The sequence below is a fragment of the Rhinolophus hipposideros genome, assembly GCF_964194185.1.
Source record: "Rhinolophus hipposideros genome assembly, chromosome: 5".
Taxonomy (NCBI): domain Eukaryota; kingdom Metazoa; phylum Chordata; class Mammalia; order Chiroptera; family Rhinolophidae; genus Rhinolophus; species Rhinolophus hipposideros.
The window spans coordinates 21,367,005-21,381,715 of record NC_138051.1 but is presented as its reverse complement, the minus strand read 5'-3'; the positions used below and the strand labels follow the sequence as shown (position 1 = coordinate 21,381,715).

At 38.4% G+C, this 14,711-nt stretch overlaps 1 protein-coding gene across 7 annotated transcripts in view; it reads left to right on the top strand.

The window, feature by feature from the left end:
- Positions 1-14,711, top strand: part of ARHGAP5 (Rho GTPase activating protein 5) — a 110,759-nt gene that overhangs the window by 18,433 nt on the left and 77,615 nt on the right. For 2 of the 7 annotated variants that reach the window (XM_081047429.1, XM_081047424.1), the window contains exon 1: positions 9,131-9,288. The gene's annotated coding sequence lies outside the window, so the exon portion shown is untranslated. Of the gene's footprint in view, positions 1-8,396; positions 8,486-8,740; positions 8,913-9,068; positions 9,289-9,469; positions 9,668-14,711 lie in introns of those variants that run through there. The other 5 variants (XM_081047428.1, XM_081047423.1, XM_081047426.1 and 2 more) reach the window with 4 other exon arrangements.

Here is a 14,711-nt window from a genome sequence, read left to right as displayed (position 1 = left end):
TTGAGCACAGCCTTTGGCACCTAGTGGGTACAAATGGATAGTTGTTGCATGACAGAATATATTAAAATAGCATTCCAAATAGATGGTCTACCTAAGTTTCAGAACTCTTGTTCATTGTATTTTACCAGTCAACATGATTTTAAGGAATGTTGTGAAGATATTATTAATATGTGCAACATTAAAAAAGTCCTTTTTTTAAATTCTGAGAAAGTATATAAGAGAAAGTATATAAGATGAATATGTAAGAAAGTATATATGATGAAAAAATTTTTCAGAAAATTACCCAGAGATAGCCACTGTTCATATTTTTATGCATTTCCTTCCAGGCTAGTTAAGTATTCACATGTTTTTTATATTTGAACAAATTTGGGATCATATTGAATATCTAGAATATATCAAACTCCAAATATATTTCATATATAAAATAATCCAGAATAAACTAAAAATAATTACCCTATAACCAGCTTACACTTAATATATATCACTTTCAAACAATAAGAGTTCTCAACAAAATTAACCTAAAAACTAAAACTGAGATTTGGATCAACATTATAGGACCAGTGGGACTAAGAAGAGGTTGTCAGCATTCCTAAAATGTTTCCACTTTGTATGAATACTTTTCCATTTTCAAATGAGGACATTTCATCTTAGCAATTTACAGAGAGTATTTATTCTTTATGTCTTCAAAGAGTTTGATGGACAAGCGTTCCCTCTAAGCTGCAGGTGTACATAGTGGCATCTGATTTGAAAATACTTTTGCAAATACCTATTATTGTGATGATTTAGCTAAAAATACTTATCTGAATGGTGGGCTGTGGCAGCTGATGTCAGCGAGTTAGCTGATGAGAGGATTTGGGAGGGTGAAGAGTTTTACCCTCAGGTAAATTCAAAGAATTGTCAGCAGCCTGTTCCAATACATGGTGAACAGACAGAACACTGTCAAAGCCAGAGCTCTTTTACTAGAATTAGGATGACACTTGGGATACATACTGCAGTAACATGAACCCGCAGGGCACACAGTGGATGTACACATAGTAAATCAGAAGTGAGTGTCCAAACTGAAGTAGTCTCCTTTCTTTCTAATCCCTAAATCACTATGGCACATGATTTCTTTTGGGCCAAGAAGTTGTCTCACACTGCAGAATACTACAAGGCATGGCAGTGTTTCAAGGTATCAAATGAAAAGATCACTTTGAAGTACTCTAAAATTGTACTCATTTGGCTTAAAAGAGTTAACTCACTTTCATAAAAACTTACTAACTGAAAATGAATTAGGCACCAAGAAGAAGGTTAGTTGTAGTTACTAACTTTTGATTGAAATGTCTTAAAATTCCTTTCAAGGGTCATGATAGTGAGACGGAGACCCAACTATCCTGGATCAGGCACATATTGGTCAGTTTAGTAGTCCTTCACTCAGATTTTCTGATAAAATAAGTGTACTATTTCTAACAAAATCAAATAAGATAACTGTTATGAAGCTATTTTGTTTGAACAAGGAGAAATGGGGAAAGAAAGTCTACACAATGACTGTATTGCCAATTAAGTAAACTGGCTATAAGAATGTCCTAGAGGAGAAAATATTTTACTCAATGATATTGTATCTTTGACAAAATTTTGCAAGTTGAGTAAAAGAAGTATTGCAAAAATGCAAAATAGTAATTCTTGGGAAGCACTGGGAAATATTAAAGTCATCTTTGAATTAAGAAAAATCATAAGGATTTCTTTTCGGGAAAACTCAATCTGAGAAATTAGGATCCAATGAGACTCAACTCAGTTATGAGGCTAACAGCCCAATTAAAAAAATGGGCAAAAGATTTGAATAGATATCTTATCAAAGAAGAAATACCAATAGCTAATAAGCATATAAAAAAGATGCTCATCATCACTTGTCATTAGGAAATGTGAATTCAAACTACAACAAGATACATTAGGATGGCTATAATAAAAAAGAGACAATAACAAGTATAGGCTGGGTTGTAGAGAAAGTAGAACCCTCATACATTGTTGACAGGCATATACAATGATACAACCACTTTGGAAAAAATAATCTAAATGCCAACTAACTGGTGAATGGATAAACAAGATGTAGTCTATCCATACAATAGATTACTATTCAGCAATGAAAAGGAAGGAATTACTGATACATGCTAAAATATGGATGAACTTCAAAAATATTATGGTGAATGAAAGAAGCCAGATACACGGACCACATATTGTATGATTCCATTTATATTAAATACACAGAATGGGCAAATCCTTAGAGATAGAAGATTAATGGTTGTCTGGGGCTCAAGATAGAAACAGGACTGACTAAATGAGCACAAGGGAGAAAAGACATGGGTGAGACCATGAGCAGCCCAAATGGATTACTAAATAGGATTGTGGGAATCCAGAATTGGTTACTTGGATACTGGATTGTACTGCTGGTGGGGTTTGGGCACAATGTGATATATAAATTGTAGAACTGAGGGTTTAGAAACTACAAGGCAACCTATGGCAAAGAACGTTTGGAGCAGCTGACCTTGTATCAGGGAAGGGGCAAGCTTGTTCTGAGGAATCTGGAGGTCCAAACTTAATTAAATAGATTTGAGGAATGGGTTTTGGAAAAATGCAAATTAACTTGGTTTCATCAGAATGAAGTTGTTTTTCTTTCTTTCTTTCTTTCTTTCTTTCTTTCTTTCTTTCTTTCTTTCTTTCTTTCTTTTCTTTCTTTTCTTTCTTTTCTTTCTTTTCTTTCTTTCTTTCTTTCTTTTTCTTTCTTTGTTGGGAGGGATGATGTAAGGGCCCCAGATAAAACCGACTGGGAAGCTAAGACTAATAACTTTCTCCTGTGTGTGGTAGCAGTTGTGGATCAGTGTTAAATTAAGTGTGAACCAGGAAAAAATGAAGCCTGGTCTATGGACTAACCCTGAAAAATACTTTCAAACTAAATAATGTTGGAGTAGCAAAGAGATCATTTTGTGGGTGTGGAAACTTCAGCTTAGAGAGATTCAATGGCTTCTGAAGGTCACACAGTAAGCAGAAACTGAGATACAAATTCCGGTCTCCTGACTCCCAGTTCAGTGGTCTTTCCACTTTAGACTACTTTGTGCCCAGCATTCCTTTGCAACAATGGTAAGACCATTTTTCCTTTTCTTTAAACTGGTAGTTCATTGTACTGTGCTGAGAAGGATATAGTGGAGGAAAAACACTACAAGATAAATGTCCAGATTTAGAAAAATCAACCCCGAGTCCTTGGGGTCATGGAAGCCAAAGGTAAGAAAATCCACATGGGAAACCATCTAAATGGAACACATTTTATCACAAAACCTTATGATCCAAAGGGAAATATCAGAGCATGTAGAAAGATCATCTCAGCTTTATTAGTATTAGAGAAACTATCTATTACTGAAAAGCTTTTGAACAGTCTTAGTGTAGAAACAGAGTTTAAAACAGAATCTGTGTCACAAGACTATAGCAATATAGGCAATACTATTGGCAGATTTACATACTTAAAAATAGTCATTAAATATAGTAAAAAGTTATTTGCTTGATATGTTTTGGTCTATAAGAAATTAAAAGAAGAGTCATCAAAGACAACACAATCCAGTGGTAGCAATATTATGTTTGCCTAGACCATTTTATTCCATTACATCAGAAGTTGCTGTAGACAGAAATTGGCAATGACCAAGACGGTCTGTAAAAGGCCCAAAGGATAAGTAAAAGAGAAGGAAAAAAAGAAGAAAAAGAAAGGAAGGAGGAAGAAACATCTAATGTAGGAGTAAGAGACAGAAAAAGAACAGAGAAGGGAAGAATAAAAGAGAAAAGGCAGATCAGTTGCTTTAAGACAGTTTACCTTATCTAGCTTTATACATTGCTCTCTTTCTCAATTTTCAACATCTCTATAATTCCAATTTTTATTGTAGAAGGAATAATATATTCATTGTAAAAAATTACAACATACCAAAAAGCAAAAAGAAGAAATTAAACATTAGCTATAATCCTACCATCTAGATTAAATCTCTATTAACATGTTGGTCAATAATATCATCATCTTGTTTTCAAAACATTTTCTTTTTACAAAAATGGAATCATACACCTTTATTGCTTTGTAGCCTGACTTTTTTTCACAGAAAATAAAAATATAAAATGGATAATTTTCTACCTCAATAAATATATACTTTTAAAATATTTTAAATATTTGCTTTCATTTAATTTTATAAGAATTTGATTTATGGGACACATAACTATGAATTTTTGCTACTTTTGTATTATCATGTTTGCAAAATCTCAGAATTTCTAATGTAAATACTTTTTGGGGTAAAAAATAGAAAAGAGTTGTTTAATGTGCATACCTATGGGAACAAAAGCTAGAAATAAATGTATTATATGCTACAGCCCTATTCTGGACTGGAGAGGGAAGCCTAGCTGGGGAAAGATGAGTATTATTATTCCTCACTATGCAATAGATGTGAAAGAAGAAAAGAAGAATAGAAAGAAGCCGTGCGTTTATCAGAAAAATCACTGTTATCTGAGAATCTTTTTGAAGACAATGTTGAAGTATGGATTGGCAAAACAAACACTATCTACTGCAACTTATAGTAATACGGAAAAATGACAAAGGCTTCATTGTAAAGTGATTAGACACCTTATTATTGATTTCAGAAACTCTGATGCTGCACCAATTCTTCAGAATATTCCTGATGTTTAGATCCCCAGTTATTAGTTACTAGCAAGTCACATTTACCTACTAGGAAGATATTATGTGGAAAAGTGTGGATTGTACTTGGGAAAGGACAGCCAACTCAACTTCCACAGGCTAATTCAGCAGTTTCTTTAAATGATTTGTATTTTCCAAAGTAATTATCTCAGCTGGTACTTCCAAATGTAATCTAAAGCCTTCTGTTAGCAATATATGTTCAGAAATCCATAAAACCTAGAGCGTTTCATATTATTATCAAAAATCTATTGAGCTTTCTACTAATGATATTCTAGTTATTATATAGACCCAAACTTTAATTTGTGACTCCTACCTAGAGTAGCTCACAATCTAAATTTGCCTAAAGAGAGTGGGAATAAGGGATATTAACAAAAATTATGTTCTGTGGTTAAATAGTCAAGCAATACAAGTTCCTGCTTCCCATTGTAATGATTTACAGACGACAGTGGTAACAATCTCAGAATTCAGTTAGCAACCTTGCAATTATTTTTTAGCTTTATGGGGTTAACCTTATTGGGGTTGATTAAATTCAAGCTGCGATCTTTCATAAAAACTCAATGGAGGGTCCAGATGGCCCAACAATACCACCTTTTGTGAGAGGAAATAACTTGAAGATTTTTGTCTAATTAAAGTATTGTGCTGGTGGGACCTCAATGAATTGTTATTCCTTTAAAAGGAGCCTGCATTACAAATAATCTTTATAAAATACTAATTATTCAAAAATAGAGTTCTACTTTCACTATTTCAGTTATGCCCTAGGACCAGAGCGGCATGAACATGACATTTTGAAGCTAAACTCTGATACCATCTTTGGGATTTCAGTCTGAAAATACAGTTCTGGAAAATCAACAGAACAAGGCTCTGTGGAACAAAATGCCAGGAAGGTCAATGCATTACTTTCTTACTGTTCCAGTCCATGCTCACAATTACCTTAACTCTTGTCAAAATATTTTCTACAGTAACAGCCAAGACATAATTAGCACCTTTTCTTCATGCTGAAAATATCATTGGTAGCCATAAAAGAAATTTGGAGAAAGCCTTTCAGCACCTTAACTCAGCAAATGGCTACTATGGTTATTGCTATACTATCATGATTTGCCTACTGATGGGAACAACATCCCATCTTACCCTAACTGTAGGGAGAAAGAGAGCAGTCTACGCAAGAGGTGGGTGAGGTGGGGTGGAAATGAGTTGTGAAATTCAATAGGAAATTAGACAATAAACAAACTTTCAGTGCTCTCCTTGTCTTCGTTATTCTCCAACTTCTTGGTATATTTTGTCTGCAACCAGGGTGATTTTCTGAGATAGTTTGTTCTCCAAAAGCATGTTTTGTATCAGACAGGCAAAAAGTATTGGTCAATTTTGTAATGAATGGAAAGGCTCTTTATTGGCCTTTTCATGTTCTTGGTTGAAGTTACAAAAGCCAAAGTAGTTATGATCAGAAATTTCCAGCAGGGGGTGTAGTTGCGTCTGTAGGGTAAATTTTTTTGTAGCCAAACATCTGAAACGTGTATTGTTACCACCACTGATGGTCTAAGCTGGAAGTTTGATAACATTTTTTATGGTTGTCATCTCTTTTGATCCTAAAAAAACAACAACCATATATATTAATACTTCATTAGGATGTGTTAAATAGCTAGAAATTTGTGAAGAATATTTAAATTAAAAACCTAAAATGCCTGACTGAAATCGTATTCTACTGTTGTTTTTTTTTTCCCAAAGAAAATAAAGAACAAAGCTTCGGGTGATTTTAATTATCCAATACAGCAGAGCAAGTGCTTAATTTTTTTTTAATTTTAGATAAGAAGAATAGTTGATCTGAGAGGGCTTGGTAATATTTACTCTACTTCTCTCTCTGTATAAAGAATAAATTATTCATTTCCTCAAAATTTCTCCTTTTGGGTGGGGAGGGTGGGTGTTTAAAGTTATTTCTCTGAGGACACGGCTCCTGATCAATTTTAAAAGATGCATATTATTCTTTGGTTTTTGTTTTATTTTCTGCTTTTTATTACCTTTTATTTGTAGATATCTCAGCATTTTCAACCAGAGAACTTAGGTTCCCAATTCCCATTTTCATATTTTTATTTGTACAAGAAACTGTATGCTTCATTTTTTGAGAGAGCAAGTAACATAAAAAGAAACTAACAAAAATATTAACTTTAGACTAATAGTATTAAGATGGAGCAAAATCTTAAAGTTCCAGACTCCTTAAATGAAAATGGATGATGTAGAATGACTATAAATAATGTCAGCTGTGAAAATTATTGCTCAAAAACCATGGCTTAAAACAAAACAAGACAAAACATTTTTTGCTGTCTTAATTATGAGAAAATAAGATTTTTTTTTTTCCTTTCGGTATCATGTCCTGATTCTTCAGTATCATGTCTGTTTTACTGGAAAGGTTAACATATAAAGAAGATATGTTAATGTTTCCTTTAAAAGCTTTGATTTATTTGCCTTTGGTTTAAGTTGACACATGTCCATTGTTATGAAATTTCTGATTATTTAGGAAATAATTTTCAAACTATATCATAGGGTGGACATGCTATAGTCCTTAACATTTCAAAATCAAAATTATAACTTTAAATTGGCTTCTTGTATTTTTAAGGACTTTCTGTGCAAAGGTCAAAAAATGCATTTAAATGTATGACTTCTTCAACGTGTACAAGCGGTATGGGTACTTCTGGCATTAGTACCACACTTTCATGGTTCCATTCCCTCTCCCCAACTTCCTCTTTTTTTGTCCTTTCCTTCCCTTTGTATGTACTTTCATTGCAAGTTTTCTTTAGCATCTTTCTTCCCTGCCTATGGTTTGTAACTGAAAGAAAGAAGTACCTACAGACCTTACTTAACCTATTTGGTACCATTCTCATACAAGGGAGTGGCTGGAGTAAGGAATTTTAGTCATGCATTTCTATAATTAGGGATTAAGAGAGGTAGTGAAATTAAACCAATCTCTTCTGCTTTTGTCTATTAAGTTAACCTTTGAAAAATATGGAGAGTAGAGGTACAGGGGTGGGGAACAAACGAATAGAACTTCTGCTGGAATATTGTGACAGATTTACTGACAAATATTTTCTAACAGCTTTTTACCAAAAGACAGTTTTTTTTCTTTACTAACAGACCGTAAATATACGTGGTTGCCAGCAGCTGCATCATTATAACACTAAAAAACAAACTTGGCTAACTTCACTACCTTATGTAACACACAAAATAAAGAATAACTTGAATTTAAAAGACTTTTTGTAAGTTAACTTCACTAATAATGAAACAAATCTTTCCCCAAAGAGAAATTCTAGCCCAAATTACATCTTTCGTTTAGACTTAACAACGAATTTGGGGTAGATTTGTTTTTTCTCATTCTTTTATCTGCTGGTAACTATTTTAAGACCTTTAAATAAAACAGATTCTGATGACCTTGGTAAAGTCACAAGACCTCGTTTTCAATGGTGAAAGGAAAAGCAGTTTTCTACTGTCCTTTGTCCACCATTCAATACCAATGCCCAGGTGAGAAATACACCAAAAGTCTAATGTGCCCCCAAACTTGTGAAGTCTCAAAAATATTGAATATATTTAAGGCAGTATAATGAAATTCAGGTGGCTGATGGTTCCTAAGGTTGTGCTGATAGGGGTGTGAGAAGAGGTCTTTGGGGTCAAACCCATACCAAGTTTTAAATTTCTCTCTTATTTCCATAAGGACAGATTAAACCGAGGGCCTGAAGCCTCCCTGTGCTGTGTCGACGGAGAAAAGGATGCTGCCGGCTCGCATGGAGTTCTGCCTTCTAGGTGAGTCCATCACCAGGTCCCGGGCGGGTGATGTCTGTCGTTGGCTTACGATCCCCAGGCAGAAGGCTGCACGCACACACCGGAGCACACACACGAGCACGTCCCTGCGAACGAGCTTGGGCGCATATTTTCCTCCCCTTCATTCTTGAAGGCTTAGACACCGAGAATCATTCAGTGCCCAGGCGATGTTTTGCAACCGCTGACACAATGTCAGGTTCCTTTGCAGTATTGTGGTTGGCTCTGTTTCGGCCAGAAACCGGAACAGAAGGAAAGGGAGAGAAAGCAGGGAAGATTCGGAGACAGCAGTGCTCTGAGCGGCACAGTCTGTCTCTTCTAAAGCGTGGAGGATGGGACAGAGGAGGAGCAGAAGACGGAGACAGGGGAAAGCTGAGGAAAAATACTCACGCCAATGGGTAAAAGGGAAAAGGTGAGAAGCAATGGAGTAGGAGAGGGAACCAATGGACGGGAGAGGCGAAGGACGAAGGGGGAGGGGCAGAAGCCAATGGGAGAGCCGGGACGCCAGCGAGGACGCGGCCCCGCGCTCGCTCCCCTCCCGCCGGCTCCGAGCGCTCGCGCCTTCCCAGGCTCCCGGGAGACGAGGGCAGGGGCGGGGCTCAGCCCGGCGCGCGGCGCGGGAGGCGTCGCGAGGTGAGGGCGGCCGGGGTGGGGGGTTGGGGGGAGGGCGGTGCGGGTGCGCGCGCGCGCGCCCCGTCGAGGCTGCGCCGCCGCTCCGCCCCCGGCCGGGTGTGTGGCTGAGCGCGCGCGCGTGCGTTCCGGCGGTGCGCGCCGGGAGAGATGCTGAGGTAAAGTTCGGGAGAGAAGGAGAGAGCTCCGTCAGCGCGAGGGAGCCCGAGTGGCCGCCATTACTGAGCCCGGCGCGGCCGCCAGAGCAGGGGAAGGGGGGAGGGACGGGGCCGCCGCTGGTGGCGGGGAGGGAGGGAGGGTGGGATACCCGGCAGCGGGAGCCGTGGGGCTCAAGGTTTCGGGGCGTGAGTGTTGCGGAGGGCGGGGGAGGCGGCTGAAGGGACGCGGCGCTCGGTGAGCGCGCCAGGAAAGAGGCGAGCAGAGAGTGGAGGAGGAGGAGGCGGCGGCGGCGGGAGCGCTCCCCAGGAATGTCGCTGCCGCCGCCACCGCCGGGGCCGCTGCCGTTGAGGAGGAGACGGAGGAGACCGACGGTGTTAGGTAGGACCTTGCGAGCCTCTTCTCCTCCGGGCCTGCCCGCTCGCCCCCTCTCCGCCACGACTGGGGCCCTGCGGCCGCCGGCTGCCCGCTCGGTGGCCGCCGCCGGTTGTAACCAGTTCAAGGGGCTGGGGCCCCACCGCCGCCGAGGGGGACCTGGCTCCGCGCTCCGTCCTCGCAAGCCGGCGGGGGGTGGCGGCCGCTGGGGGAACACGGTCGGCGTGAAGGGCGGCGAGGCCGGGGGCGGGGGCGCTTTCTCCACAGGTGACGGGCTGGGGTCGGCGGAGGCCTGGTGGCCGGGATCGCGCCGGCCCCGCCAGGCGTCCGCTCTCGCCCGCCGCCCTCACTTGCGCTGGTCCCGGAGGGTACGTGGGGAAGGAAGGTGGCGGTGTCTGTAGGCTGGGCTGCTGCTAACGAGTTCCACCTGGAACGGGGAGAGGAGGTGGGCGCCTGTTGGCAGAAACACGATCCTCGTTGCAAACTTAAGGCGCCTTTCAGGGGGGCTCGGCCCTTTCACTTTCCCCTGGGCTCCTCCACTCCTTCCGGGCTTCCCTTCGCCAATTTCCCGGCTGCGGCTCGGGCGAGGGTGTGAGAAGTTGCACTGCGCAACCAAAACACGGGAGTCCTGGCGGGTGACTGCGACTGGGTTGATGTGATACTGAGTTGTCGCCAGAATAACCTTTAGCTCCTACCTCCGTCGCCCCTAAAGAAAAGTATCGGGGTGGGGGTGGGGAAGCGCGCGGGAGCGCGCGCGCACTTATCCACACAGAAACCCACTCCCTCCCTCCCTCACCCCCTCCCTCCACGGCGTTATTAGACAGGCGAGTGGGGAGGAGGCTCTGGGTGCAGCTGAGGCTGAAAGGTGCTCGGAAGTAAAGGGAAACTGTCAGGACGTTTAGTAAAATTTCGAGGAAGTTGTAGGGGAGACTCTCTTCACCATGTGATAGAGATCCAGTTTTCGCCCCCGCTTAATAAATGGGAATTGAAGTTTTAAATCGAGACGTGCGGTATGCGGATGGTGTGTACGCGCATTTTCAAGTTTAAGTTCCCAACGATAACTTGCTTTTTCCTTTGTGATAGGTAGGAAACGATATTCTTTATTTAAACGTTCAGATGTGAAACAGTGAAATATGTTGCTGTATTTGCTGGTCTTCGAATAGCTTCCTTTGCTTATGCCTTCTACAGGTGTTGGTGGCGGGGGTTGCCGGCTCCACTTACATCCAAAACCAGTACTCAATTTGAACAGTGTTAGGGGGTGTTTGTTTGCGTTGAGGCTCTCATTCACTTCAGGGAATACTTCTGTAAATGTCCATTTAAAATAGTTCTTGCAACAACAATTTGATCTAGATGCAACTATTCGGAAAAATATTTGGTTAAGATATTAGTAAAACGTGCTGGGAAATGTTTACTTAACATTTCCAGTTTAATGTGATAAAAGTGCTCTATTTTTAGGTAAACATAGTGACCAAATAGATAACCTACCTAGACAATTTCCAGGTTAAGGTTTTGCTTCCATTTTAAATTGCTTTCTCATTTTTTGCTCTTTCATCCGTTCTTTGTAATTAACCCACATTTCTTTTATCAATTGTAGAGCAAAGGAAGAGAGTGAGTGTGGTTAAGTGCAGATCACCAAAAACTTATATAGGTCTTCAGGCACTTCATGACTAAACATACACGATTGGAAAGCTGGGTATGCCTATGCATGTAACTTTCAAGAAATAGCTCTATTGATCTGATTGAATTAAGCAGAAATTAGAATGATACAGATGACTAGAGAACAATTGATTTGGATCGGCATGTGTGTAGGCTACATTTTTTAACCACTTCAGCACGTCTTACTTTACCATTCTTTGTACATTAATTATAAGAACATTGGGGAATGGGGTGGATTACACTTTGACATAAGAAAGACATCACAGAATTCTGATGTCTTTATCAGTTTTTTAGGACTCCTACCCTCTCCATTTAAATTACTTTAGCAATTTAAAAAATGTGTTGCAAAATTACAATCTTAATTCTGTCACGTGCTTACCCAAAATGTTTTGAAACCATCTCCCTCTGTCCCCCTTTTATGAGACAGATTTAGTACAGTTACTCTTTTGGAGAAAATAATTTTAACCTTACTTTGTAAGTTAAGGTTTTTTAAGGAATAAAATAATTGTATTTGCATGCCTTTTTTGGAATTGAAGTTATATAGCTTAGAATAATAATTTTGTAACTCAGTTTTTTAAATTGAAAAAGTTATGTCTCATGAAGACTGCATTAAACTTTTACTTTTTTAACATTAGCAGGACTTAAGGTAAGTGTTGTCTTTAGTTGTCTTTATTCACTTCTTAAATATGAAATGACATAATAGAGATTTTCTTGGTAGCTGCAGAATAGGTTTTAACTGTCATGACTTCAGTTTTCATATATATTATTTAAAATTTTTAAAAGCTATCTATTTGGGCTGTGAAACCCGTGATTTTTGCTTCGTACACCAAGAAGATATGAGGATAATGTAATTGATTGAAGAAGCATTGTGTAGTATTGTGTTTCAGTAATGTCTATGTTTGTAAAATACACTTAAAGTTCACCAGGGGAATTTGGTTTTTGAAAGAACTGTGAAGAAACTTTGATAAAAGGGATTCATCATTTGGTGACTTGAGTAATCAAACTTGTATTTGTTCAAGTGAAGGTTGTTGATCATTTTATCAAACCAGGAAAAATCATATTAGAAATTAAGAAAAATAGTTTTAATGGTAAGAATTTTAAGTAAAATTTTAAATTGCTTGGTTTTCAGACTCTTTTCCTTGGACTCTTTATCGATTTTTCCTGGGAGTCTAGAGGCTTTCTCTGACAACCCACGCTCCCAAACAAAGGCAGTTTCTATTTTTATTAAATACTTAAATATAAGAATTCACTTGAAAAAGAAAAAGAAAATCATCTGCATTAAAGAGAATTGAAAGCCTCTGATTTGTTATTCATTAATTCATATTTCCTTTATTTAGCACTTATTGTATATCTGGCCTTGGTAAATTGGAGATGTGTGTACCTGAAGCTTTAGTTGAAGAGGGAGTAAATAGTTACAAGTACTAAAAGATGCACAAAAGAGAACAACTATTTCTATCAAGGCCTCTTTGGGACTCCTTTAACAGAAGAAGAAACATTTGAATTTGGATATTTTCACTGCAAGTGGGAGTTTGAATGTGAGACACAGTAAACAAAGGTGGTCTTTTTTTCCCCAGTCTTTTGGAGGTGAACTGTCCACAATAACTTAGACTAGTAGTCAAATATATAAAATAGGTTGCTAGTGTTTGGTCATACCTGTGTGTTTTACTACTTAGAATAAGAACTATTACTTTGGAAAAAGAGGTATGTATAACTGTAATTTTAGGGTTAAATTTGACTAGTGTATCTCAGATTCTCAAGCTTTTCATTATAAAAAATTAATGGTAAAAGTAAATTTTCATTTTTCTAGCTTCATATTAGATTTTGCCTATTTTATTATCCCTAACCAATATTTTTTTGAGCAGCTGGGCACTGAGGAATACAAGGAAATATAAAATATTACTCTCTTAAAAGAGCTTATGACCGTGGTTAAGGAGTTTGACAATTTAGGAATAGTTAAATGCCACTTCAAGGCAAAGTAGAAGAACCACATACAAGGCAATACACACTGATTTAAAAATCGGTGTGAAGGGAATTTAGATAAAAGAGATAACATTTGAAAGTTTCATAGGATTGGGATAAGTGAGGAAAAAAAGACTTTTAGGTAAGTTAATGATGCTTGACTAAAGTACAGGGAATTGCAGGATAGATTAGCAAGTGTGTGGGGGGGAATATAAGGTAAAAATGTAAGCGTATCAGTTTGTACCTTATAACCCAAATTCAAAGAAGTGAGGGAAAGTGTTAACACAAAGTTAATGGAGTGGTGGGGAAATAATGGTTGCGTTACTGTCTATCCATCTTTGTTATATTGTTAAAGAACCTTGGAAAAACTACCTTGGCTTCTGATGTATAGTTCATTTTCTTCCTGTTGATCGAGTACTCTTCTCGATCCAAAATTTCATGTTTCTTTCTGTACTTACCTTTTCAGAGCCAAGATAATACCTCTTTTATATTCACTTATTTTGGTTGACTAGTGAACTAGTGAAAAATTAACATTCCTATGATTTGGAGAATTGAAAGGGGCAGATTTCTCTTCTCTGTTAACTTAGTATGTAACCCTTTTGGTATTCCTTATAAGAATATTAAGTGGTCTCTTAAATAATTTTCTAAAAGTTTATGATCTTCATGTTACTATATTCTAGACCTTGCCTCATTTCATTTCTGTATTTTCATTTGTCTTTGGAAACATTGTCACTTGAAACTCAAGTGATAACCACCGTTTATTGCTAAAACCAATTAATTTTTCATTAAGAAACATTGACTGATTTGTCTTTTTTTATATCTAGCAGCCAGTCCCCAAGCTCTGTGTCTTGGTTTGCTTTTTTTAAGTTCTGTGATAGTTCAGGTGCATTAAAGCCTCCAATATTTAACCATCTCTTAGGCTTTTTGCCCCACCAAATCTAATTTTGTGTCCCACTTCCAGTCTAGACTATCTTCTTATTGCTTATTATAAGGTCTAACTCCTTTTAGCCACTGAAGACCTTCTATAGTCATATCTTATATCTTCAGAAATAAAAGAAATCAGAAAATGTCTCTACTTTCCAACATTGCAGCAGTGCTCTACCACTCTTCACTAATCACACACGTGGAATGACTTCTGTTTTAAATCCAAATCTAATCTGTTTTTTAAAGTTCACTCAAATCCTTTCTCTTCACTGAAGCTTAGAGGTCTGCAGAATATAGGCTTTGGGCCAAATCTGACCACCTGCCTGTTTTGGTATAATAGCTTTTTACATTTTGAAATGGTTAAGGAAACAAAAGAATAATATTTTGTGATATGTCTAAATTATGAAATTCAAATTTTAGTGTCCATAAACACAACCATGGCCATTCATTTAAGTATTATGTGGCTTTTTTGCTCTATGATGCAGAGTTGAATCGTTGTAACAGACACTGT